The 26,745-nt window shown below is 40.8% G+C and overlaps 1 protein-coding gene across 1 annotated transcript in view; it reads right to left on the reverse strand.

The window, feature by feature from the left end:
* The window catches only part of LOC135485345 (guanylate cyclase 32E-like), a 68,345-nt gene that overhangs the window by 39,968 nt on the left and 1,632 nt on the right, over positions 1–26,745 (reverse strand). The window lies entirely within an intron of this gene.

Raw genomic sequence — 26,745 nt, forward strand, 5'->3', positions numbered from 1 at the left:
CCAGTAAATTGGTTTCTTCAGAAAAAGACTTGTACTCCGCAAAAGAGATAAAGGTTCTTCATGTCATATTCATGAAGGCATTTTTTTCCGTCCTCGACGACCGCCGTGGCAGTCACAACCCCAAACTTCCGCTGCACTAATCTTACGGGAAGACAACGTTTAATATACTCAAGGTCCAACGAGGGCTCTCAAAACAGGACGGATACACTGCTAGAACATGACACAATCTGCCAAAGTTGCCAAGCAATGTAAAAAAAACACCAAAAAATGTGTCAATGCCACACCACTTCTGACTTCGGAGGCGAACGTAATGGTCATCCATGCCAAACAGTAGCTTTTTACGATATGCGATATAAAAATCTCACTCATTTAATGAATCAAAGCCCACAAGATCGGGTAAGGACGAACAAAGGTGACGAAATGGATACCGGTGAATAAAGAAAGGGCGGCCTTTGAAACGTTATAAGGCGATTAGAAATACCAACTACTAAACAGATTAACCACCCCATTTGATGTCGTAACGTTATGCACGTATTCAATGTTAGTTCCTGGCTCGAGGGCGAGGTAAATGCATGTTTTGTGTGGTCGCTCCCATGTTTAGGTAGTAGGCCTACAGTTTGCAGGTATGCACATACACGTTCATGAATTTCCAAATTTTGTGTGGTACTTTGATTAGATCTTCTCGTGCAGCATGATTTTGCTGACAAAGACTAAGTTCTGTGAATCTTAGTGATATATTGAACATGTTGGATTCTAAATGATATGTTGGGCATGTTGCCGTTGGAGTTCTCTTTCGTATGTCTGGTGGCTGTTTATCGTAGCTGATATTACGCACGTATGTTTGTTTGATACATACGATAATGCAGTAGACGCCAATTGCTTTGTGTTACACTGAATGCCTCTCCCCTCCAAATTAGATTGTCCTTCAATCCCGATCGCCTAAGTGAACGACAACTCGGGATTCATGGAGAGTATATCATTTCATGTAACTATTATCTCCCTTTGTCGATGTGATATAGACAAGGTCATCAGCTAATATCCGGTAATAGGGTAAAGCTGATACCCATCCCGAGATTTCAAGGTCGTCACAAGGCTATCCATCATTACACAGGCGCATGAAGATCAAAACACCAGCTCAATTGACCACACACTTAATGATAAGTCCAACGACAACACCCATTCCCTACACTGGCAACCGTGCCCAACACAGGTTTTACGTTGCGCGCCCAACGTAAATTTTACCAAACATAGATTTTACGTTCGATGTCTAGACACACAGTATCGGGGCGGGTGTAAATTTCAAATTCTATGAAAAAAAGAAAGAAATACAGGAACATTTTTTGATGATCTTAATATTTAGCAGTTTTTGAGAAAACAATTCAGACATACCTGTAGAATCTATGTTGCTCTAACGTGAATGTCACGTATGTCAATCACGTAAACTGTACCTGGGAAGTTACACCCACCACTATACAAAAAAATCTTTATGAAATCGAATATAAATTTCTTCATGAAGTCTAAAATACGAAACCGTCAGCAAAAGTTCTTCATAAAAACGAGACATTTTTTGTTTTCCATTCTTCTTCGATTTAGTTAACCTCTCCCATGAACACACTGTAGATTACTTGCATCTCGGTACGTTTTCACAGTGGTCTTCTCTCATGTACTCATACTGACATTGTCCAATCATGGCATTGGTCTTCATCAACATGTCAACATCCAAGAGAAAACTCTCGTTACCGTCAAGGCTATCACACTACCTCGATACTCGTTTGCAATTAGTACGCCTTTCTTTGCTCTGTTGATGCAATATCAAATTCCAGTCGCGTAAATGGTATGAATTCTCACTATCTATTGACCCTATAACTATTCTAACTAGTAACCTGACTCTACTGAATGATCCTGATTTGTTGGCCATTAGTCGTCGCGTCTGACAGGGATATGTAATACCTGGTGGGCTTGGTCCATGGCCGAAGGAGTGGCCATGACTTACACGGCAAAAGAGGAACAGTCTGAGTGAAAGGTTATAAGAATAAAGTAAAGCCATTGAGCGGAATATCGTCAGAGTGGAAGGTCTTTGACTGTAAGCCTCTTATGCATGGCTGTGGTTTAGAGCCATTTTTCGCTATGTTATGATGAAAGAGAGACAGTCTGAGTAATGAATAAATGAAGACAAGTCTTACCTGAATCACCTAACACTACTGAATCTTTTGTCAAATTAAAAAAAAAGGTGTTGAGATGTTAGATGACGTCTTGTGTCTCGGAAAATTCTTTTTGATCTAACGATTTCAGATAAATTGTCAATGTTTAATCATCAGCACTATATGTTGTACTCATTGAGAATGGTGATGGAAAAAAAGATATGTTTAATTTTGATTAAAGGATTACGACCGTCTGAGCAAATCGATCTTTGAACAACAGGCGCGGGAGTCTCAAGATATTTGACTAAGGTAATTAGGACATATTACCTTGGGGCCTCTGTATGTAATACAACTCGTAAATTTCCTATAACATACTAGCGGCAGCTGAAGAAGACTTGATTAAGGCAAAATAGTGTCATCTTCATCAGTCTCGACTATAGCTTAAACTTCTTAGAGAAGATCTGCGACCAGGTTGGAAAAATATAGACTATTGACATAGTGTAGAAACAATGACGAAGCATCAAATAAACGTTCTATATTGTAGCTTGTTTTGTCATTTGGAAGTATTTTTATTTCAATAAGAGTTTTTTTTACTTGTTTTGGTATCATGCATTATTTGCATGTACTGCTTCTCATACACATGTTTGGCTTCTACAAATTTGCGTTTGATTGTACAAGGTGGTCAGCTGGTGATCAAGTCATAAGAAAACTCATTACTGCACCTTGGCAGTACATGTTTGGAAGATCGCTTTGAGATCATTACATTAGGCCTTAAAGCCGCTCAATATTCAAATAAGAAATCCTGCAGATCGATTTATCCTAGTTTTATCCACCGCTGATATCGCTTGCGTGTCTAACATTTAACTAATCAACACAATGCGCCTCATGTCTTAACATATCGATGTCAACCACTGCCGATAACGAGTATCGCTCTTTTCCACACCCAGCCAGTTGCTTCTTGAAGAATTGCAGGGAGAGATGGGTAGCATTGCCATGAGCCTTTTACGGACCAAATGGTATAGCGTATTAACCCTAAATGACTACGCCACAACAATAGGCTGGGCATTCGGTTCGTCAACGCGGTTGGCCTGTAAGACATATGGCAGTTGGCCATATCATTTAGCCAGATGCTACACCGGCAGGACAGACTCGTAGTAAGCGATGGGTTACCTTAACGTTCAACCTTTCTGGTAATAGGTCTACAGGATGAATCATCTATTATCACCCTGCAGTGATTACCTGACTTGAAGAAGACATGAAACAACAACTGATGATGAGTTTACTTTAAAACCACAAACGGCTACAAAATATCCTCAAAATTAGTAGTATTTAGCCGTTGAGGATAACAACTCAGTTCTTGTTATAATGTCATTGCCAAATGCCAACCTCACACCCGGATCTATGATGCAAATGGTGATTACATTTTTTGGCTTCACTCACTTCCCCAGAAAAGTTCATCGAGAAAAATAGAATTGAGAGTTAAAATAACATAACAGCTGCAGTGTAATGCGGCGAGAAATTATCCTGAAATCAATTTGACTGAAGGTGCTTTACGAAGCACTTACTGAATGCTTAGAATGTGCACTCAATAGTAGTTGGCGTATTTTCACAATGCTACAAGTTATGCTCATGGCTTGTTTTAAAGTATCATCATGCTTAAATTAAAAACGAAATCACATGTAGTGATGAAAATGTAGCTATTAGTTTCAACACGTGCAGTGTGTGCCAATTCACCATTTGCCCCCAGTAACAAGTTTAAAGACTTATTGTGTCGTATCGGCCAACCAAAAGTCCCCAATCCTGCTTCTTCGGCACAGTATCCAAAATTGAACCAGTCACAGGAAAGCATTTTCCGGCTCGGGATCATCCGAGCGTTTTCACTGTTTTTGAAACAACCTGTAACCTTACAGGTGGCTCGCTATTACAACAGCATTCATTGCAATGGAAAACTACAGATATCTCAAAAATGAAGTGTGTTATTTTCAGCCCATTCACTGCCAGGTAAAGCCCGTTGTGTATAGAATTCCGATTCTACTTGCCATTCTTGCGAAGGCGACTGGGTATTTCCGCAAGAAAGATGGATTTGACGGGCTCACATGTAAGCTTTGTATCGCTTTTTCCAACTGAGCGTAAGCATGGACAGAAAAGTACTCTTAGTCTAGAGAAAAAAAACTCCCACTCATGTTGACTGACACAAATGACCTGCTGCTCACTTCCTCTCTATTCAGACATGACAGATAAATCGATCATCTTCAGCACTCAAGGTAAACAAAAAACGATTCTAATATCCGCTGTTAAATGACTTGTTCAAACAAAATCACACAAAAATACTCCAAGTTGTTGATGCGAACAGGCTATGGCGTTTTGCCACAATCCATCTCTTACAATATTAATTTTATTGATGTCCGAGTGGTTGCAGACGACCGGATAGGACGTTGTCCCCCTATTTAATGGGTAAAAAATTACACCTGTTGCATAAAGTATATCCTTCCTACCACCCTACCGTCCTGCCGTATGTGCGTGCTGTCGGAAATTTACCTGCGCATGCTGCCAGGTTAAGAATCCGATGTCTGCTGCTATATCTAAATCAATATACCGGTTACAGGCCACCGGAAATTGACAATGGCCTCTCCAAATTCCATTGCGGACTGGTGAAATTGAGGGGCGAAAGGCTTTTTAGAAAGGCACTCCTGTTCACGCCCCCACACGCCCCAAGCCAACAAAGATCTTCAGCGTGTCAATTGTCAATTTCCAGCGGCCTGCAACATATAATTTGAATCACCATACCTGGTGTATTGAATTATTTATTTAGCCTGACTTCAATGTGATAGAGTTAGCCCGAAGGCAAATTCATGTACTCATGTACTGCAAATTCATGAACGGTCTAGTGTCATCACGCTGATACCTGCTAATCTTGATGTGGCTGACTTAGGCTAGTTACCAACTACCCTGACTTGAAGTGGTAAAGGATGGTAAAGGATGGATGTCCAACAGTCATTCTCTACCGCATCGAATTATCGGATAAAATTTGCTTCAAAAGCGCGGATCATGATGTTTTAATCACGGCCTCACTTCCCGTCAGGAACATGCCAGATCGAGCCAATAATGAACGCAACATCTCCGAGAGCGCATGCATTCACTTTGATCTACACACTGATCTATAAACGATTGAAAATATCACCTCAAGATTTTTACCTTCAGCGTGCTCTTAACCCCGAAAGGGGGTCGAATGCCTGACTTGCAAAAGACGGGTCATGTGGATGTCAGAATTGCCATTCAGGGCCTGACAATTGTTTCGTTTTCTTTGAAAGAGGTCGAGGTAAATCAGTGATCTCATAAGCGTAGTCTCATCTCCATCAGTTTTCTAAATATTAAGTACGCCCTACATGGAGATTTGTTGAACCACTAACTAAAATGGACATTTTTCTGGATTCTGGATTCATTACTGAAATAAGGAACATGTCATTTTGTTGCATAAGGATGTGCACCGCGCGTCGACGAATACTCGTCTATTCTTTCTCCCTACTTGCAGCACGTACTGAGCAGAGATATTTTACTCAAATGGATAAAGTAACCTTCCTCCTGTAGCGAGGGCAGTACGAGTGCGAGCAATATGCCACAGAAAGCAACTCTATCAAGGACTTTCCACAATCTTCTTCCTCACTCTCGTTCAATCATTAGTAAGGTGATAAACTGTAACACACTGAAGGCCGAGCACCAATCAACATGCCTACAGTTCTGTAACAGGTTTACTCAACAGTCTAGTATCCTTCTTGGAAAAACAACAATGAAGACATATTTTTGTAGTTGTTCATTGAGGGCTCTTCGGCATGTTTACCTAAGATTAGTCAGGGTTTTTTCCAAGGTAGATTTGTGTTTTGGGGGTTGCTAGCATGAGGCGTTATGATATTTACGTGATCAAAGGTAGCAAGAGGCATGAGGTATTATCGGCGAAAATACAATTGGGCGGTTTACAGCAGTTGCCTGTATGGCAAAGAGATTTTATCGCATGTCTATGACATATGTCGCTTTTGCATGTTGGTTAACGGCATATCTCGAAACGATAAGATGTTTCAATCGTGGTTTGAGATTTGCCAAAGATAGAGTAATTCAATCAAGATTAGCTTGGCTGATAAGGTTGGTAAGAAATTAAAGTCTCTGGGGCAGACCAATCCAAAATGCAATCCGAAATTTAAACACTGACACTGCAGACAGACGTGCAAAACTAACGAGTATAACAGAACCTGTCATATGTCTTAAGGATTACATGTAAGAGGTCAAGAAAGTTAGGCTATAGTACATGATACATTCTATGCGAATGGTCAACACCCTCGCTGGACTGTTCCATAACACGCCGCACGCTACTGTTCACGCGTGCATTTCTTACCATATGCTTTAGCAGCACGGCACTGACTTTCACTGATTCTGCAATTCTTCGGGATCTAAAAGAGCATCTATCAGCCTAATGAGATTTTCTTTCCCCAGAATTCAATTATCTCTCCGGACAATGGAGTGGTTATGAACGCATGTCTTGCTTTAATATAGGAAACATTAAACCATTTGTTTACAAAAATAGACATAGTAGGTTAGTTTACTTGTGATGTATTTAGCGACAACTGGACAGTTCCAAGCTGCAAATTTATCAAAATAATTATCGTCTCTGTGGGAATCTCTGCGGACTCGTCGCGATGATACACACTGACCGTGGGAGTGAAATCATTAATCTCCCTGCCCTCGAGTTATCCGAATGTCCCAAGTGCAAACAACTCTATGTATAACATGTATGATAAGTGACAAATAATATGCTCGTGATCATGAGGAGGATGTCAAATTCAAATGAATTGCTGATCCCATCAGACGATCTGTCGACTCGTCATGTTTGGGAGAGCAAATGACCAATGTTGTACTCCAGAGAGTTTATCACTTTTTGACTCATACTCAAGAATCAACCAAAATGTGCACCTTGCTCCTATTTGTAATATGGTGTGTTCATTTCAGTCGTTACAAATGATACATGCTGCTGAACTGTCTGAAAGCTCACATGTGACATCCATGACATCAGCATAGCTCTGGTGACAAAGTGTTGAAAGGTAAGGCGATTATACGATGAAATGGCATCATCAGACTGTCGGTGAAAGACTATAAAAGTCGGCGAGGGGGTGGCCCATCAATATGACTGTTTAGACTATGGTGGCTGCTACTAATGTCCTCAGAGAAAAAAGGTCTTCTGACATTCAGCCCGTCTGATGAACAATGTCTTTGGGTCGTTTGCTCGCGAGACTTAAGTGGAGCATTCATTATTTAAGCCAATACAGACGACGATAAGAATGTGATGAAGGGGTATCAGTCTGTTGGTAACTTATATCATTATAGATAACTTGCTAAATGTCTTATTCATTGAGGGCTGAATTGATATTCCTTGTCGTGACCGCCGAAATGAGATTGATGTGGTATTGTGTTGACATCTTATAAGCCATGGACCGCGACATATAATCTGGCAACATTGGGGGCAGTTACTGCTGGCATCGGCTTCATTGCCATTGGTCTGAAAGGTACATCTTGCCCCTAAGGTTTTTGACTCCACTACGTACGTCGTTCAGGACATCGTTACACCAACTCCCGGCGCAAAGCATCATGTATTCTCAAGTGTCAGTGTATTATAAAACGCTATTTAATAATTTGTTGTTGGGCTATTATTCCCACATTATTACGTTATAATTCGCCCATTATTGTTTATAGAGTTTACAATGTTCAAGACGGTTTTGCCGTCATCTCCATGTCATCTAAAATAGAGCCAATTGTTGGTCATTTGTCATCTGATCCTCTCGTGTCACTACGAGTATAATGTTTTTTAGTCAAACCATTGACACAGCAATGTTTCTTGGCTCATGCTGACTTGGCACATTTCTTGTCACTTGAAACCAATCTTGGATATTTGACCTGTGTGATGTCAATAAGCAGTCTTGATATTGTTGAGTATCCCCTTTTGAATGATAATTAGCCTTTCGTTTCTGCGAATACTAATTTCAGAACTAATAAGGCTTGTTTAGCATTTTCAGGTGGAGCCGATCGGTACAGTCAGCGATATATGCTGTCGTATAGTGGTTATCACCAGCAATCATATAGCTACAGGCCAAACCTGGATTCCGAAGAAAATTGGGTATATAATATCCTTTTGAAACGTTTATGATAAATATTGATCTAGTTTTGTCAGGATGTCCACTTACAAGACCTCTCATGTTATGCCTAGTTGACCTTATCCCGGGTCAGACACATTATGCATGTCTTGATAATGTCTTGTACTTGGAAATGTCATTCTGAAGTGACGTGACCAATTATTCAATCCGGAGAGGGAACTTACTACTTTAGGTAATGGAGATATCATATATCAATAAGTATGTCTGCATTTTCTATCAATTAGGTAAAGTCAACAGATTCTAGGACAAATATGCTAAATCGATTACTACTGCTTTATGTCCATTAATTTCTGGTACCCATCAACGCCTGCTTCCCCCTTCTTGTGGCTCAGAAAAGAAAATGTTGATATGTTCTATTTTAAAACACACGGCCACCAGAAGCGACAGAGAGATAGTTTGTATTGAAAGCTAGAGGAAAAACCATCATCTTTTCTGATGTGACGGATCATGTTTACAGTTGAGTTTCCAGACATTTGTCACCATGTAATATCTATTTTCGTGCAAAACTTTAATCCGATGTTCTCGAGAAAAAAAAAGTATCGCTGACAGGTTTATATACAAGATAATGCACCACATTTCGTTATTGATATCGCTAATGGTAGACTCATTGTCTCTTATTAGTCGCGCGCAAGAAAAGAGCATTTGGCGACTTTGGTCTTTTCATGATGGATCAACAGGGTATGACAGACGTATGAATATGTTGCCAAGGCAATCCGATATTGTTCGTTGTTGCCTTGTCTGCACTTTGAGGCGTCTGCAGTTAACGACAACTATCATCACTACACCCAGGGTGAAGAATCCTCTTGTACTGCGGGCCTGAAGACTGTCTATTCTGCAGGCGTGCCTTTTACCAAGATGACTGTAAGAAATCGAAAAGCTTTTCGCGTGATTGATTAACACAAAGACGTCCAATTTGTAGAAGTAATAAGTACATATCGACACCATGCTGTCGATGTCTTCACCATGTTGAATAGTGTTACGCCAAATGCCCTTTTCTTCTTCGGGTTTCTTCAAATAAAACAAGAGGAATCTGCCACGACCTTTTATTATTGGCTTATTGCTTATTGCTTTCCCGAAGGATGAAACCTGAGAATTTCCGATATTACGACAAGACGCCAATACTTTGACTGAAAATTTGAGGGCTCATGGTAGCGTGAAGAACGGGCACGCAAATGTTTGTACAACTGCCGTGTCTCACTGAAGATGACGAACCCGGTCCACGTATTCAAAGCGTTTTAACATTGAAGGAAGTCCGCTACAGAACTGTTTCTGAAGTCAGACGTATTGATGTCTATATGTGCACCACTATTCATGTCTTACCTACCATTTAGAGATTGGCTGGTCATAAGCCCGGTCTACACTAGCCAACATGAACCAACAAATGTTGGCCAACATTGGCCAGCCATGGTGGAGAATTGTCTTTGAGACGGAGTGAGCTATTTCACGTCTTAAATACCATTACGGGATCAGCAGTATCCTTATGGTAAAGTCCATAACGGCACTAACCATGCTGGAGAATTATCTTTGCGACGGAGTCTTCGCGTAGACAATCGGCTTTGTCGTGATAAGCACATTATCCTATTCAACTGCCAAAACGCGTTCAGGAACATGGCGACTGAGCTAATGGTATCGGATTATATGGTGAAACCGCATCAACTAATGGCCCCGACTGCTGGCTCTGAGTTTTTTTGTCACGCAATCATCGTATCAGCATTTAATATTTCACTCAAAATGTACCCCTATGCAAGATCTCCTCTTATACGTAAATGAAAGGAGCTCTGCGTGCTTTTCAAATATTCGATATTTTTTAAAGTTTGAATAATACACTAAGTAAGACCAGTAGTGCACTTTATCACATTACATTGTACATATAACGAAAGCTCAATGACAAATGCATCAAAATCTCTGGTATGCTGATTTTAGTTCAGACTGTGGGCGTCAGCGTCGGAGATGGCTTGTATTTCACTCGTCTAATGACAATGTCTCCATGTTGCATCAAACAGATTGATTGCTCTTCTTACAGCTAAAGCTCGCCGCAATTAGATTAATGAAAATGATCAGATGTTTTTTTTCTATATTGATTTATACTATCACACTAACCACAAGAAACATTCTACCGAGGTAGTAAATCAGCTGCATAATCAGTATGGTATTCAAGTTGACCAACTCCCCAAAAAGATTGAACTACAGGCATAGACTTAACAATGTCGATCTAATGCGACTTAGCCTGTTGCTTGACAATGTTCTCCACGTCGTACATGTATTCATGTAAGCTTACATGACTACATGAACAACTTTCCAATGGCTTTTAACATGTCGGTCTAATGTTCCTTAAGACTAAAGTCGCTAATTGTAATTTCCTTGTAAATAACGCTGTCTTGTGTTTCCGAGGCACACTATGTTGGGAGTCATAACAGCTACTACCTTATAACTGTTTACGAATGTGAGATGAAAGTACATGTTGTTCGAACCTCAGCAGCATGCTACCCATTGAATCGCGATTATCACGGTAAATGAATCGAATCCTCCAGGTAACTATCTGTTCAAACAAAGCCTTTGTAAACAAACTTCTGTCTGTGGGCTGAGAACGATGAGTGCTAAACCACCGAGAACTTGCTTAAAGTGCGATGGTTCCTTCTGAACTGCAGAAGAACCTGCCAGTTCTATGCACATCGTGCTGAGCTACCATTTTACGAACTTTGACATCTCCCACCACGTCGGGGTGGGCGCTAATCGGGATAGCTCATTCGCCAGAGGATTAAAGATTGCGTGTCCCCTTTCTACTTTCCCTCATCATGCAGCTGAGTGTTTTATCAGCCTTTTATAAACAACAACCAGAAAGAGTAAACAGTGCAGTTCTTAACTCCACAGCTCCGTGTTGATTAGAATACCTTTAAAATGATGCACGAGGTCAGGAACAGGTACTGAAGTATGCCTACTTGTTAAGATCATTGCTTGAAGCTGAATGTTTTTCATTTTTTGACTATTCAGAATGATCATGATTTCAGGTGATATGAATGAGTGCATTCGATCAAAGTTGCACTGGATACAAGTGGGATTCGAATTTGATTTTAAAAACACCACTGCACTGGTAAAGCTCCTGCAAATGCATTGTTACCGTACATCACCAAGTTGCCATTATTGAAGAACTGCAACGGTTTTTAACATTATTCAAACAAACTATGTCATAAACTAGTCTTTCTTGATACCACTCACTCCTTTAGGATGTATCTTGTCTTCTACTGCATTTTCGTTAATCTATTATATTCTCTGCTGCTACCACCGATCAAAAGTCATATCAAAGACTGATTAGTATGAATGTTGATGCCGGAAAAGCGAGCGAACTTTCCATCGTGGTTAACATGCACCTCGATTACACTGGTACTTGCCGTGCCGATGACCGGGGCCGATGACTGTTTGATAATACAATGAGGAGAGCGCCGCCGGAAAAACCTTTGGTCGCAGTCATTGGCACGTTAGGGTATCATTCAACGGGACTTGTCATATCTATAACGCTAATACGTCAAATCTACGTGGTATTGAGCATTCAATTACTAGTTTTCTTGCCAGTCTGGCTACATTTTTCGCTGGGGTAGGCGCCATTATGTTCTGACTATTGCACCTTGATTGCTGATAGGATATTTCCGTATTGGAGTTTCCGTGGGATTGCTCGAGGATGTAACGAAAAAATAAAATACGTATAAGATGTTTTTGGTGAGGCTGACCTATGCATTCGAGCTGCTTTTATTTGATTGTACCAATGGAGGGCAGTCTGACTGCCATATGACTGGAGGTGCACAGCTGCTAGACAAAAACCTGGTCTCATTCTAATCCAAGTCAAGTCATCGGCTAGTCTGAGTACCATCGTCATTTTGGTGCAACCAGTAGTTGTTCGTTTACATGAAACTAAAATACGAGCTAACAGTATCTTGTGATTTTCGACGCAATCTTGGTTATCTTCAGTGATCATGTCAGCTGGAGGCAGACTCAGCAGACGAAAATTTGAACTTGTTTCTTTTTTTACCGTTCTAAATTATCACGGGTAAGTGAGCATTATCAACAAGAATAACACAAAGCATAACAAATGTCTATAGTACAAGCACATTGTTAGTGCCGATTAGCGACAAGGTTCAGTTGAATTGATTCTAGTTGTATGATGTCACCCGGCCCGAGTTGATTCTTAAACACCCTAGTATATGGCGTAACGTATTAATACATGTATTCAGTGTCAGTTCCTGTCTGGAGGGCGACATGAACACATGTGTGTGTGCTCGCTCCTATGTATAAGCTTGGAGTACAGTGCCTACAGTTTACATGTGTGCATTTAAATGAACATAAATTTCTGAATTTTGTGTGGCATTTTTAGTGGTCGGATTTTCTGCTGGTTCAATTGCATCGTTGAATTTGTGATAAGTGCACAAGTTAACTTGTCCTAAATCTTAATGATATATTGAACATGTTCGATTGTTAGTGATACATTGGGCATGTTGGAGTGCTGTTTGGTAGATATGGTTTATCATGTTAAAAGTCATCAGAGATTGTACAGTATTAACAGCATGCATGCTTTTATCAAAACATGCAATTTTGTAGGCAGTCATGTTCAAATTTTTCTTTCTAAAACACAACTCCCTGAACACAGTTACAATTTATTATGTCGTTTGATAAAATAGCCAAAATGACAATGGTCAAAATGATACAGAACATTTAGCATGATCAGGGACGTCACCTTCAATGTCATGATGTCCGGAAAGCGAATTACAACGGTGTACCAAGTAAAAGCATCCAATACATGCGATACGTTTCATTTCTCAAAACGACGCTCTTTTGATGGATTGTGCGCAAGGGACAAACAGGCGATCAGAACTTTAAGCGCGGCATATGGCATGGATCAAAGACCCAGAGCAATTGACGCCCGATCAGCTACATGTGGTGTTTTTCGCATTGCCATGATAGAGGTCAAATACTGTGTCCCTTTGTAGTAATGTACAACAACAGGGAAAACCATTCTATTTATTACCAATGCTGCATTATGAAACCGTTGTCCGTAGCAATCGTCACAGGTGTCAGAAAGCAGAGCTACAAAGCAACCCCCGAAATGGTAAATTCAACTCATAGCAGTGAGTCGAGATTTGCTAAGGTACCAATAACAGATATCATTAGGAGAGCACAATCAATCCGCGACTCTGATTGTATTGGTTCAACACAGGTAGACCTTGTATCACCTATTAACCACTGGGTGATGATCGTGGTAGATTGATCTGGATTACAAACCGCATCGTTTCGCGCAGCAAGACTCCATCCAATGTCCCCGTCATCTCACTGAACGCGGCAATCGTTCGGAGGAATAGTTTATTGGTCATAAGTATCCATAGCGTAGCTCATTCAGACGTGGTATACAGTTAATCCGACTTGTAAAGAAGGGCATTAAGATGTCGTAAAGTACTAAATGGTCGGTGAAATGGACATACGATATCGACTAACGATGATATTATCGACCATAAGGAGACTTTAAAACAGCAGCACTCCTCAAGAAAGCAAGCTTTCGCTGGTATTCAACCAGAAGAACATGAATTGTGTTACGTCTACACAGCAGTCTACATTATATCAAAGATTAGACCTGGCTACATCCTCTTCCCATTATGACAAAGAGCCTGATTGTATCGTTTCATTCCGGTGGATTAGAAAATTCGCTGAAGTTTCTTATAACATTCTTGATAAAGATCTTTATATTCTTATAAATATTAATCCATGGTCCGTACGATTTCTAGAAGTCTTACAAGAATCTATTTGTCTACGGAGCTGAATATGGTAATTTACCTAAGTGCTCCTAGCTTCAGCAAATAATTCAAAAAATTGTACTTTTGTTCTCATGTCTTCCTTTGGCTGTAGCTGGCCGCTGGTGGTAATTTTAGGCAAAACTAAAGCTACTAAAATCATGTTTAATAGTGTGAGGATGACACATTAAGGTAAATTCTTTCTGCTCACAGCTTACTTGAGAAGATTTATCAAGCAGCAAAGTGGTTTTTTACATTTGGTAGAATATTAAAGGGCTCGAAAACAACCTTGTATCTTCACCATCCGTCGATAATCCTGCTTCCATGTACAGTGAATATTTAAGGGTTATAAATACAAGAGAAGGTGTCGATAAGCCGGCAATAGCTGATTTAATGATGACAATACCATTCCAGTTTATTGCGTGGTCGAGGCATACTGGAGTATCATCGTCAGGGGAAATGTCCAGATTATCGTATCGCATTCATGACCGAGATGAGTTGGTAAGATTGGGGTAACCGAAACTAAGTCGATCTCAATAATGCGTCTGACTGACTGACTCCGAGAGAATGTACCCACTCGCTAAAATAGCTATTTCAGACGGAATGAATGTCACGCTCAAGCTTGGAGGTAGAAACAACAACTTCTCAATTTTAGAATTTCACTATCAGCGTTTCTGATAATCAAAGGCGCGGCGACGCCGTCATCATCAAGTACCGGTTTTGGTAATGTTAACTCTAGTTTCATCGATCTACGACCGGTAGATCAATTCATGATACCGTTTGAAATTGAAACAATGGTCAAGCCGAAACATGACGCCATGGCCATCAAACAGCGTAGTGTCAACGGATTGTCTATCCAAATTGAACATGTTGCATTGAACGTCCATGTAAGTGCCTTTAGACTGAGCATTGAGAATCAGTCTTGCATGTAGATCGATGAAATTAGAGTAAATGACTATAAACAGAGTAACATTTATCTCACTTTTAGAGCATTTTCAACATCCATTCTTTCCATAAGTAAAAATAAGTCAGTTTGATGATTTGTAAGATTCGTATCCATTAGGTTTGGTGTGAATCCGCGTTACCCTGCGATTCATGATTGTATCGAACTGATGACTTATCCTTTTCTATTTTGCGATTCCCCTTGTTTGAATAGATCTGGTGAACTGTGAGAAGAAAGGTAACAAGAATTACGGTATCCATATTTATGAGCCGTAAATGTAATATTACTGCCTATGACTCCAGGGAACAGCGGATGTTGCTCTACGACCGTGTGGGAACGGAGGGAACCGCGACGAATATATTGTGTCTCGTTTGCACAATTTTTTTTATCATACTACTTTTGTACCAAGTGAAAGAGATGTCAAACCATCCAAGTGAATGAATTTCCCTCAGGAGCTGTGGTTGGTGCGTTCGCCCCCATTACCGACCTTTAGAAAGAGCGAGAGCTGAGTCCCGAAACACCTTCGTGTCGAAGATTTACAACGAACCTGCTCGAACGAAGCTCGTCTTGGTGTAATCTGAGTGGCTACAAAAAGTAAGCAATTCCGACGCAATGACTACCGAGAACAGAACCTTTTAGCAGTATGGGCAAAACATTTGGCGTTTAGTATTGTTCCCCCGGGAGTGTTCCTTGCCAATGCTAACAACTCTCCGTATAGCCGTAACATCACTCCGTATTCTGAAGCCACAGGAGACACAAAACAAAAACCTCATCTTTTTCCTTCCCACAAATTACTATTCTTGTCGATTACCATGTGCCGTAAATACCGGAGTAGTTTCATCCCTTTCTATTAATCGCAGCCGAGAAGACAACCGTTAGACATTTGTAATCTTGTCTGACCTTGCATCATCAACGATATAACCGAATATCACAGTTCTCATTCGTTCGATCTTAACAAAGCGCCAAACGAGAAAGAAAACTGCCCACATGACAGATGATGACAGCAAGAACACTGATTGAATTGATGACACTGCAAACTATAAATTCTGGATCCAATAAAAGAAATCGACATGTTGGTTGCTGGAAAAATTACCGCGACTATAGCAATGGCGCTAATATTAGTTAGAGTGCAGCGCATCAGAAACCACCATGCAAGTCGTTTTGACTGAAGTGAGGATGAAAAAGTCCCGAAGGCCGTTGAGTGGATAAGCTTTTGAGCAGTCAGGAGTCGCATCGTTAACAGTTTTATTTTTCTAAGGCTAATCGCAACTCAAATACTGCCCGGTGTTTCATCGTTTGATCTCTGGCTTATCTAGAATGTTCCAGTGTTGATCGTGACCTACGTTGCAGGCAGTTTTCGCAACCCCAAAGACGAACGACGACGTGTCATGGCATCATGCAAGTCATTTGCTAATTGCTTTACGCGACAATTGTAAATCATCTTCTTTACCTAGCTGTACGGGGAATCGGTGAAGTTTTCGAAAAAAATCTTCCTTAGGTACTTTTACATTGTACTTCGTACTTCGTCGTCAGTAGCTCTTGACTATCAGCAGCAAGAAAATTCAAATCGCGTGGAGCCTGTAAAGAATTATTACTTATGATGTCTGCGGACCAACTCCAGTTATTTATTGGTACGAGTTGCACCTAATGTTATCATCATTTGTGTTAACTAAGGCGCCAGTCCAAAGGCCAACATTGATATGGATACAACGCATCTTGCCACTGAATAAAGCGTCTTTTACTTACGATAGATATGTCATACTTACGCGATCGAGTATCTTGGAGTTGGTGGAATCTATATCGACAAGTGTGTAGCGCATTCACAAGGGAGATCAGTAACTTTACACCGTATTTATGGTTTTGTCACATTTCAAACAAGAGCGAGGCGTCGCATATATGATCCAGAACCTTTTGTGTAGTTGCTTTTTGCGATCACGATATCAACTTACATTTTGCGTGGGGTTGGGGATCATTGTTGTAAATGAAATACTATGACTAAATAATTGAAAAATGGCATTGTTAAATGAAATGTCACTAAGTAGTCTATCCAATTACTGAGTCTGTTCTCCTTCCTCATCGCGTTTAATTTTCAAAATCTTTTGAAATATCGATGAAATAAACTCTACTATTCTAATATCCCTCTACAACACGTTTAGGCAATTTTTCAACAATGCATTACCAGTCCTAATTATGACACAGCCCATCTAACTGTGTTTAGCCACTTTTGTCGGCAAAAGAGACGTTTCCAAGCACCACACAGGTTAAGCAAAAATATGCATAGTTTTTGACTGGTACGTGGTAACTTGAAGGTCGTAGGCGTCTGCGGACTAATTGTAGCTAGTTTTGAACGGATATGGCTTCAACGCAGATGGGAAGCACCACAGACTAGAGTCTGTGGAAGAACGGAGTCGAGGCGTTGTTCAACCCGTTTCTTTTGAAGGAAGCCATAAGAGGTATACCGTCCTTAGACAGAAAATAACTGGCAAAACCATGGCTTGCCATCCGTTGCTCAAAAGATATAAGCTTGCTAGTCTGCTGTTCGAGTTCGGGTCAATTTCACTGGCTCCGCAAAGATCCTCTGGCAGAGGGTTTAAGGCGTGGGGCTGAGCCGTGTGCGTGGAAATTGCTGGTAGATTTAATCATTTTACTTCAAGCCGATTCTCTCGTTTCTCTCTCTTTTCTAGCCATCATTAGAGATCCTAAGACATTACACGGCATGAGAATGAATTCATTCAATCTTAAAGCTGATTAGATTTCAATTTCAAAAGATGTCAAAGAGATTTCTGAATGAAAACTGATGATTTTACCGCCAAGAATTCAAATTAATTTCGAATTGCATCCCTTTGATAATAGTTCATCGAACATTATTAATAAAGGTATTCAGAAGAGATTAGGCTGTAATCAACGTGAATCCATCTGCTTAAGTCCTCCGCTCATCACTCTAAGCAAACACAAAATCGATGTAATGAGTAGCTTTGCCGGGATGTAATAATCGCGATTCAACAGTAGTCAGAGCGAACCTTCCCACTACATATTAAACAGGTTTTTGTAATTCGACTAATTCACAGTCTCCAATCAAAGACAAACGTATTTCATTCGGACTCGATTTCGCAAATGCATAACTAATCGGGGTGATTGCTTTTGCAGTTGTTCAGGAAGGCAGCAGGGGTAACAGCCGTACATTGTAATCACCCCCCACCCCTTCCATATGCCAGATTACCTGCGAATGCGACGACCAATGCATGAGCGAAATCGCGAGACGAATAAAATAATTTTGTCTTTGATCGGAGACCGTGATAATGTCATATTATCATTAGATTGTGATGAAAAAGTCACGGGAGCCTGCAACTTCTTTTAATCTGTGGGTAAAAAACTCCGATGTGCATCTACATGTATATGGAGTCGTGTTACCGTCAGAGTTAATAACAGAGGGGTCATCTGTGACCATCTGCGGTTCCTAATAACAGGGCTGAAAAGGCTTGTTCTAATCTCCCGAGGTCACACTTTTTGTATGAATACTGTGAACGGTTTTTGTCAGGGATCATACGACATTCACAACAGTAAATTAGTTTTCCTCGCGCCATATCGATATCGGGACGGTTCACCAGTGATAGCTATCAGCACGTTGTCAACCTGCGCCTCTGAGATAATCTATAAGGACCAATGTGTAATTACTCCGTCCTCCAATAGAGTGATTGCATTTCCGAGAGTCCTAATCCTAACCAAACAGTAATAACTATGCTGATCACCAGAGGGTTCCGAGAAAACTGTCCCTGCTAGTTCGATGACAAACGAAGAAGATTCTGTGAACAGATATTTCATCTTATCGCGGGTCTTTTTTATAGCAGGCCAGCAGAATACCTTCTCTTTATCAATTGTTGTGGTTAACCTCCATGCGACTACATTTGAAGGTTTTTGCAAAAGTTTTTGCAGACGATGCGTTTTGGAGATTTCTGTCTCTTCATTCGTACATTCCGTGCGGAGTCATCCAACGAACAAATTAATACGTCAGTTAGGCTGACGTTACATAGGCCTCATTCGTTCACTTCCCACATGTCACGTTCCAGCTTTACTTAACGTTCCTCGGTGAATGCACGGCCTTGTGGCATGCATTCAGTGAGGAACGAACGCATTAAGGGGAACGTGACATGTGGGAAGTGAACGAATGAGGCCTATGTAACGCCAGCCTTAGCGACATCGCATGGAGCTTGCATTATCTACTGGGAGCTTAGTAAAGAGAGAAAAGCTTTTGACGCGTTTTGGCGATTCTCCAGTTCATATTCGTCCATTTCGACAAAGTGACGTCACTGCAATCAGACGATATAGATATGCTGGTTGCTCAAGTCAAATACCAGTCTGAGGAGGATTGCATTAAGTGTATTACGTTGTTTATAATATCTATTGTCGAGATTAGGTTCGCACTCTAGGTTGTCACAGCAATGACCAGACTATCAATCAGTTGCCAGAGTGATTTTCTCGGTTCTGCGCCGTTTTCCCCAGAACATGTGGTGGCTTCGAGTTTGGGTCAGCTGTAACGACCATCGTAGTTGTAGGTTCCCATAGTATGCGATTGCGACAACGCATGTAGCAGCACTTGTTTATTTCACACCAGACTGCTTGACACTAAATATCACAGACTATTGTTACAGAGTGACTATTGGTCCCTAGGGTATTATGCAAGGGGTAAAATAGCACTAACACGGCAAGAAACGTGTTTGCATAAATAGCTTGTAATCCGGAGTGAAACGTGATAACATTGTGATGGCGGCATTCGCAGTAAATTTGATGCGAGCTTGGTGAAATTGAATTCGAAAGACAGCCATCTGATTCTCACTTAATGGGCCAATCATTATTTAATTGTGCTCATCGACTGGTGTAAAGCGAACGAAATCAACAACCAAGGCACGTCGATTTCATCAGAATGAGCTGCTATGACGTGAAGGATAGGGATTTCGTTTAGGGATAAGGAGGGGATAACTTGAGGAAGAAAGATGGGCAATTGCTTCACTTCACTTGTAATGAGGCATTGATCTCGGGAGTGAGATAGCATGTTTTCTTGAAAAGTGTTGTTGAGGATCGATTTAGTTGCAAGCAGCTTTTTTAGAAGTAGGTTGAGTGGTTTCTTTACAGCTTGATTTTTTTGTACATGCTACTTAAAACTATCGGGAAGCTGACGAAGCCATTCGAAGGGTAATATTACAGTGGTGCATGGGTGATGTACCTTCATTAGAAACTGAACTATTTATAACCAAGCTGACCATAGTCTTGACTCAATACTTAAGACCACATTGTGCCTCCACATCATGCCCATCAGCGTTTAAAAAACAGATCCAGCGCCAACAATGCAACCGCTTCTGATTAATCATATGAGGTGTGGTTTGCATTCCGAACACGTTTGCCATCCCTGATGAACGTTAGTCGTTGGTCATCCTGGGTGATAATTCTGACATGACCATACCAATTGCTGGTCTACAGAAATGATCCTGTCCCGCATCCATACTGTTCAGTTCGACTTTTTCTTTCTTAGATGGCTGATTCTACTATATTCCCATCATATGGATATGTTAATAGTAAGTACAGTTAGACTTAGTAGCTCCTTATCTAGTGTGATATCAAATTAAGTCCCCCTTGAAAACAAGTCATACCCTCTCACGTCATACCAACAACTAGAACACGCATGTCTAAATGGCATCGGAGTACGTTCTTCCTCTTCTTATAGTTTCCTGGACTTTCTCCACAGGGGTATGAAGCTCTTTCACACAAGATTCTGTTCCTTATCAGAGGGGTATCCCAATCAGGGTTTATTCGTTCGCTCGGGTTGATTCTGGCCTGGTCGGAACAAGATAGTCATATCAATTACGCGCCACACTGCACCATCACTCAACCCAAAACTAACACATATATATCGCTCTTGCCAATCAGCAGAATCAATAAGATATCGAGAAGTGACAAGTGTGATTTGACCGGGAGTGATTGGTCCAGTGATGCATGGTTAACGATGGGGCAACGACAGAGAAGTTGTGTCGTTGATAACGACTTTCAAGAGGTGCGTCTGTCAGCAAATAGATTTCCGGTGTAGCAGTTTCACAAGTCCCGCCTGGAAAAGTATCCTACTCTTTTGCAAGAGGACGGAGAAAGGTATGGTTCCATGCAGACACAATACCTTCGATACCGCTGATATCAAAATCACATTGAATCCTTTGTTCAGGATATCTACATCAGAAGACAGATTTTCCCACCACAAAGGGTCGACAGCATAATGATTTGAATTGAACCCGTCGCAAGGAAATGCATGATTCCCTTATGTACCATGGCTGTTCAATTTGTATGACGTATGCAGTATGCACCTGCCGCGCATGTAAACAAAAGGGGCCGTCAATATGACAAAGGGTTTTTTCTCCATGTTGCACGGTTAAAACTAAACGTAGATGTAGATGAAGTCAGGTTGCAATAACCATCAGCTGTATCAACGGTACCGCGATTTCTGGTTTGTTTTTGTTATAGTTAATTTTTTTGTTCGCTAGACCAAGGAATTTATATAAGCTCACATGTTCTGTATCACCATAAGCACACCATAAGCTCTTAAATGTAAAATCGCGAGAGTGAAAGTCCGGGGCAGATATTCGAAGATCATGCTTCTTTTTGCATCTTACTTCGCCATCGGACAATAAAGCTAGTAGCACACAGTGGTAAATGGCTGCGAGATCAAGTTGCAGAGGTCTTTTAAATTCTCTCTTAAAAGAGTGAAACAGACGCTTTGTTTTGTTGGCGTCAGTGGCAGTTCCACAAATATCGAATTTTAAGAACCCGGAGAACATAGACACACCCACTCGTCATCAGTGCCAAGCCTGGTACCCATTTGACCAATAATCACTCTTATAGAAAGAGAACGACACATCAAAATATGAATAATTGCCTGTGACCTTATAGGTGAAAAGAGAATATTGTGATCAACGTTACAATGATTACTGTTGTCGAATAGACATGATTTACACTGCTATTATCACCGAATAAGTACATGCATTATCGTGGCACTGATAACACCGGTAATTGAATATCAAGTAGATCTATATTTCAGACTAATAACCCCATAACGACCCATATCAGGTCGTCGGAAGGTTCTAAATAGGTATCGTCTGCACAAAATAACAAATCCAGTTTTTCCCATTCAAAATATTCGCTGCAAATTGGCCGGGTTTATCATTACAAGAAAAAAAGGAAAGCGCGGTAAAAGGCAGTCTTGGTAAAAAGGTACACCGCCCATTCACAGACCGATCACGCAGAGACAACTCCCAGGTCCAGATCACGGTTGCAATGCAAACATGCCGTTAAAGTGGTTGATGTTTGAAGTGTCTTTTTCTTTCCACATAGACAACGTATCCTTTATTAAAGCGGAAAGCTGCCTTTTCTTATATGGATGAAGCGGTAATATTTAATCATTGTGGGTGAAGAAGCTGATACCATCTGAATACTAATGGCCGCCTCAAAAGCCATGCGGAATTTCTTTAAAGCTAGGACATTGACAACGAAAGTATTCAGTAGTACTTCTCTGGAAGCGGCAGCCTTGCTGAGATCGTGGGTGTTGATAGCATTCGTTGGCAGGGATAGCACACAGTGCAAAAAGGACGATCAGGAACGCCCTCGCGTCCAGATGCGCAGCCGGGTCAGGTGGGAAAGACCCCTAATGGGCAATAATTTGATCGAAGCAATCGTACAATGATCCATGCATTAATACTTTTCAATATCATACTCAAAATCGCATCATGTTGGATTATCTGTTCAAGGGATACGGACCTGGTCGCAGGTGCGTTGAGGTAATAAGTCATTGATGCAGCAGATCAATTTGAAAAAAAGACGGTCAAGATTTGTGGTTGTCATGATCAGTCTTTGCATCCAAAGGGACATCCTAACTCAGGTGGAGAAGGACAATAAAGACTAAATTGATCGAAGCGTGCAGTCTCGGTAATGATCCAAAGGTTATCTCACAATCGCATCAGTGTTGAATTACCTGTTCAAGTGACACGGGACCTGATCGCAGGTGAGATGAAGAAATAAATCCCTGGCCGAGCAGATCAATTTGAACACGCAAAAGACTTCTTCACCTGAGGCGGGAACATTATCAGATCATGTATCCGAGACGAAATCGTGATAATCAGCTCCAATTGAACCCGAACAGCGCACCAAGACACCCCCGCCTCTCAACAACTCAATCTTGAACACGAAGCAATTCAGTCAATATCGACACATTACATTGTAACAAATCCTTTAAAACAGCATATTTTGACTGAGTTAAATCAATCACATTCCAATACAATGTTATCGACTGAATGAATGTCAGAGACTGCTTTTTCTTCATCTTTTTATCACCACCACAGAAGAACATCGTCAGCCTCCTACGATAATTACCTTACTCACTTTTCGGCCATTTTGAGTTTTTTTTGCCTAACTCGCCTGCATATATTAGTATTTTTGCCTAAGTCATGTGCACCTTTCATGTAACCGTACTGACTCTCCATGTTCATTGTATCTTAATTGTCATAGTCAAAAGTCCAGCATTCTAACCGTTGAACCACAAAGACTTTCATTGCGGTTTGTATCAGGGTGAAATTCAGTTTGTAAAGTTCGGGTCTAGGGTTTTTTTCATGTACATGTAAGCAGAATTTCTCGTCCCCCGACAGAAAAAATAATCCTCGCCTACACGACATAAATTGACCTGGCAAATGACGTCTCACTCTCTTTGATCAGAAGCCAGGCATGAAATTACAGATTTTTTTTCTCACCAGACGTCGACTCAGATATGATAGCCGAGTCAACTGGCTACATGTAAACGAGGAATGCTTTACAACTACGTGTACTTAACTACAAAAGCAATTGCTCGAAACCTAGTGTGACGTCTCTGATTTGCGCACTACTGGTTTTAGTACAAATCAGAAAAGAAATGGAACCAGCAAAAGCCATTATTCAATCGTGGCTACAGCAATAATTAGCTGGTTTGAGGCAGAAAACGTGATAAGGGCTGTAAGAGTAAAAGTTGGCAAACGTAGGAAGCCAGCTAGCCTGCTGCTGAACCGAAATCACCTGGTACATTTGCTTCTCCTGTATGCATGTCCACACTCAGAGTTATCTGATAGGTTCGAGTTCCTGAATAAACAAATACGAGTCGGATTATACGGCAATTCGAATCGTACAAATTCAATCAAGAACTACTTTATTCAGAGTCAAGTTACAGGGGTGCGCGGAGAGGTGAACCGTGCATTCTAAATGCTTTGCAAAGGACAGTCGGTTGAGGTCATGGCAGGGCTCAAAGGATCCACGAATACCAGGCCCAGTTGTACATGCATGTTCCTCCCCTAGCTCATACCGGTAAGATCCGAGTGAAAAGTCCTGAATTTTCCAGGATGTTATCCGTGAGCGGACTTCATCAGGCTGACTTCTCTAAGCACAAACATACTGCATTTCCTCATCTTTCAAGAACAAGATAGTCAAGAATGCACAGAGGAATTGGAGCTGGCCGGTAACTTTTTGAGTGATCGCCCAACGGTTAAATCGGTTTCAACCAACTCTCAGCCAAGTATTTGTGCGATTTATACATTGATAAACTCAACATACAGGTAGTTTATGCATTGATGAGTTGGATCTCTGGATGCGGTTCTGGACTCATTGGCAAAACATAGGATCACGGATGTTGTGAAAACCTCTCCGGCAATGAATGTATGTAGACTTAATCATTTGAAGGTTCTTGGATGTATATACCCAAGGTAATTCTCAACCTCAAAATGAGGTAAGGAAGCATCCTGCTAATGATACTCCAACATATAAACGGTTCAGGCAAAACAATTGGCAAGATAATTAGTTCTTGGATGAGGCACAGGTTTTCTATCTTAGGAAGAGTTCGCTGCACTGCACCTGTCCAGAACTATTTATCAGTTATCGAGCGGTTGCATACACATGCATGTGAGTCGCCGAGTAAAGAATAACGTATTTTTCAAATAGCGCAAAAGAAATGCTTGCCTCATTGGCTTTCCGTGGTTGTCGTGATTTGATCAGTTTACTCTTTACTCCTGATTGAACAAAACACTTTCAATCAGCAATCATGGCCGGAAGCCGAGGTCGATGTTACACAAATCCCAAGGCGGGAATTAACTGGTATGACTGGCCAGATTCAGTTAGCCTTATCCCACTAAGATCGGTTTTGTTACTAACAGTCGCGGTTAGCAGCCCTAGTTTACTATTGCTGTATTTAAAATTTTGAATAAGTCCTTAAAGGTCGAATTAGGGCATACGTTCACGCAGCACTAACTGCTGGATTGCTACATCTTTATCTGTGTTTTGGGCTAGTCGTTCTAGTTGCCCCATGGTTTCGTTTACGGTATGCGCATGGCTTATTCATGTACCCTCGACATCGCACCGTTTCAAATTCGGCCTTTTCGATGCTCCTCTTACAGCCCTAAGTCGTCCGGGGGTGGGGGGGGGGGGGGGGGGTGGAAGGAAACTGCCATGTCTTTAAAGCTGAGAATGCAAATTGTAGCAGGCCGGACCAGCCAAGATGGAAACCTCTACTAAGTATCTTGGGAAGATTTTTTCGGATAAACATCCCGACCACTCAACATGGCTTCAGTCTTGCTATCTATAAAGCGTGAATACTACTTCATAAAGGCTATCAGCGAAAGCAATCAAATGGACGTTTAGTGATTCTGGTAATCGTTCAAGAGATTACGACCAAAGTAATTTCATATGTTCAACGCTATTAGTGTGAAGAAAAGATCTATAGATAGTTGATTAAGTCATAAGGTCTTTTTTCGATTACATTCGTCCAAATTTTGAAAAATAAACAATCTCTACAAATAGGCTTTTATCAAAATGTTTAGAAAAAAGCAGTTTTTGTTCTCTTTTTCTACCTGGGCGTTCAGTACGCCATGACCATTCAATAAACGCATGATGAAAACAGGTCGATGTGCATGTTCGTCATCACTGTATTCCTTCAGTAAAATAACTCACCCAATACAAATAACACAAGAGCAGGAGAATGCCTACAATATCCTCGTTATATTTGTTCAAGTCAACCAAGCCTGTTGACTTATACTTGATTTTCTCTATCCGTACTGACCCAAAATGTCAACAAAGAGGTAATTCGGAATTCATAATCGGGAACGAAGAAACGAAAAGTCCTAAAGTAGACCCTGCATGCATCTTAAAGCTAACTGAACAAGGCATTGGAAAGGCGAAGCTTCAAAGTGGAAGCTTATGAGGGGAAACAGTCTACTTAACACGCATGATCATTCTATTCTTTATGATTTCTCTTTTTATTCACCGTTTTATCACTTCTAAGTAAATTTGGTCATTGACAACCGAAAAAAAAAGAATTTTCCAGTCCCAAAACCCATTAAATGTCATTATCCTTGTTATGATAAACGTAAATGTCATTATCCTGGTTATGATAATCGTCATAGATTGCAATTTGATCTTACCTAGAATAAAACTTTGCACCGTTTTCATTAAATTCATATGGAAAAGCGCAGGCCTAAAGATGTCGCAGTACATTATCATTTTTGCAGATGCAATTAAAGGACCGTTCAATGACGTATCAAAATGCATGTCATAGACGTATCAAAAGCATACGTTTATGACTAACCGAAAAAAAAAAGATTGTTAAATCTAAGTAAATGTTTTGCCTATTAAAATTTTAGGCC

This window comes from Lineus longissimus, chromosome 1 (genome assembly GCF_910592395.1).
Source record: "Lineus longissimus chromosome 1, tnLinLong1.2, whole genome shotgun sequence".
NCBI lineage: Eukaryota > Metazoa > Nemertea > Pilidiophora > Heteronemertea > Lineidae > Lineus > Lineus longissimus.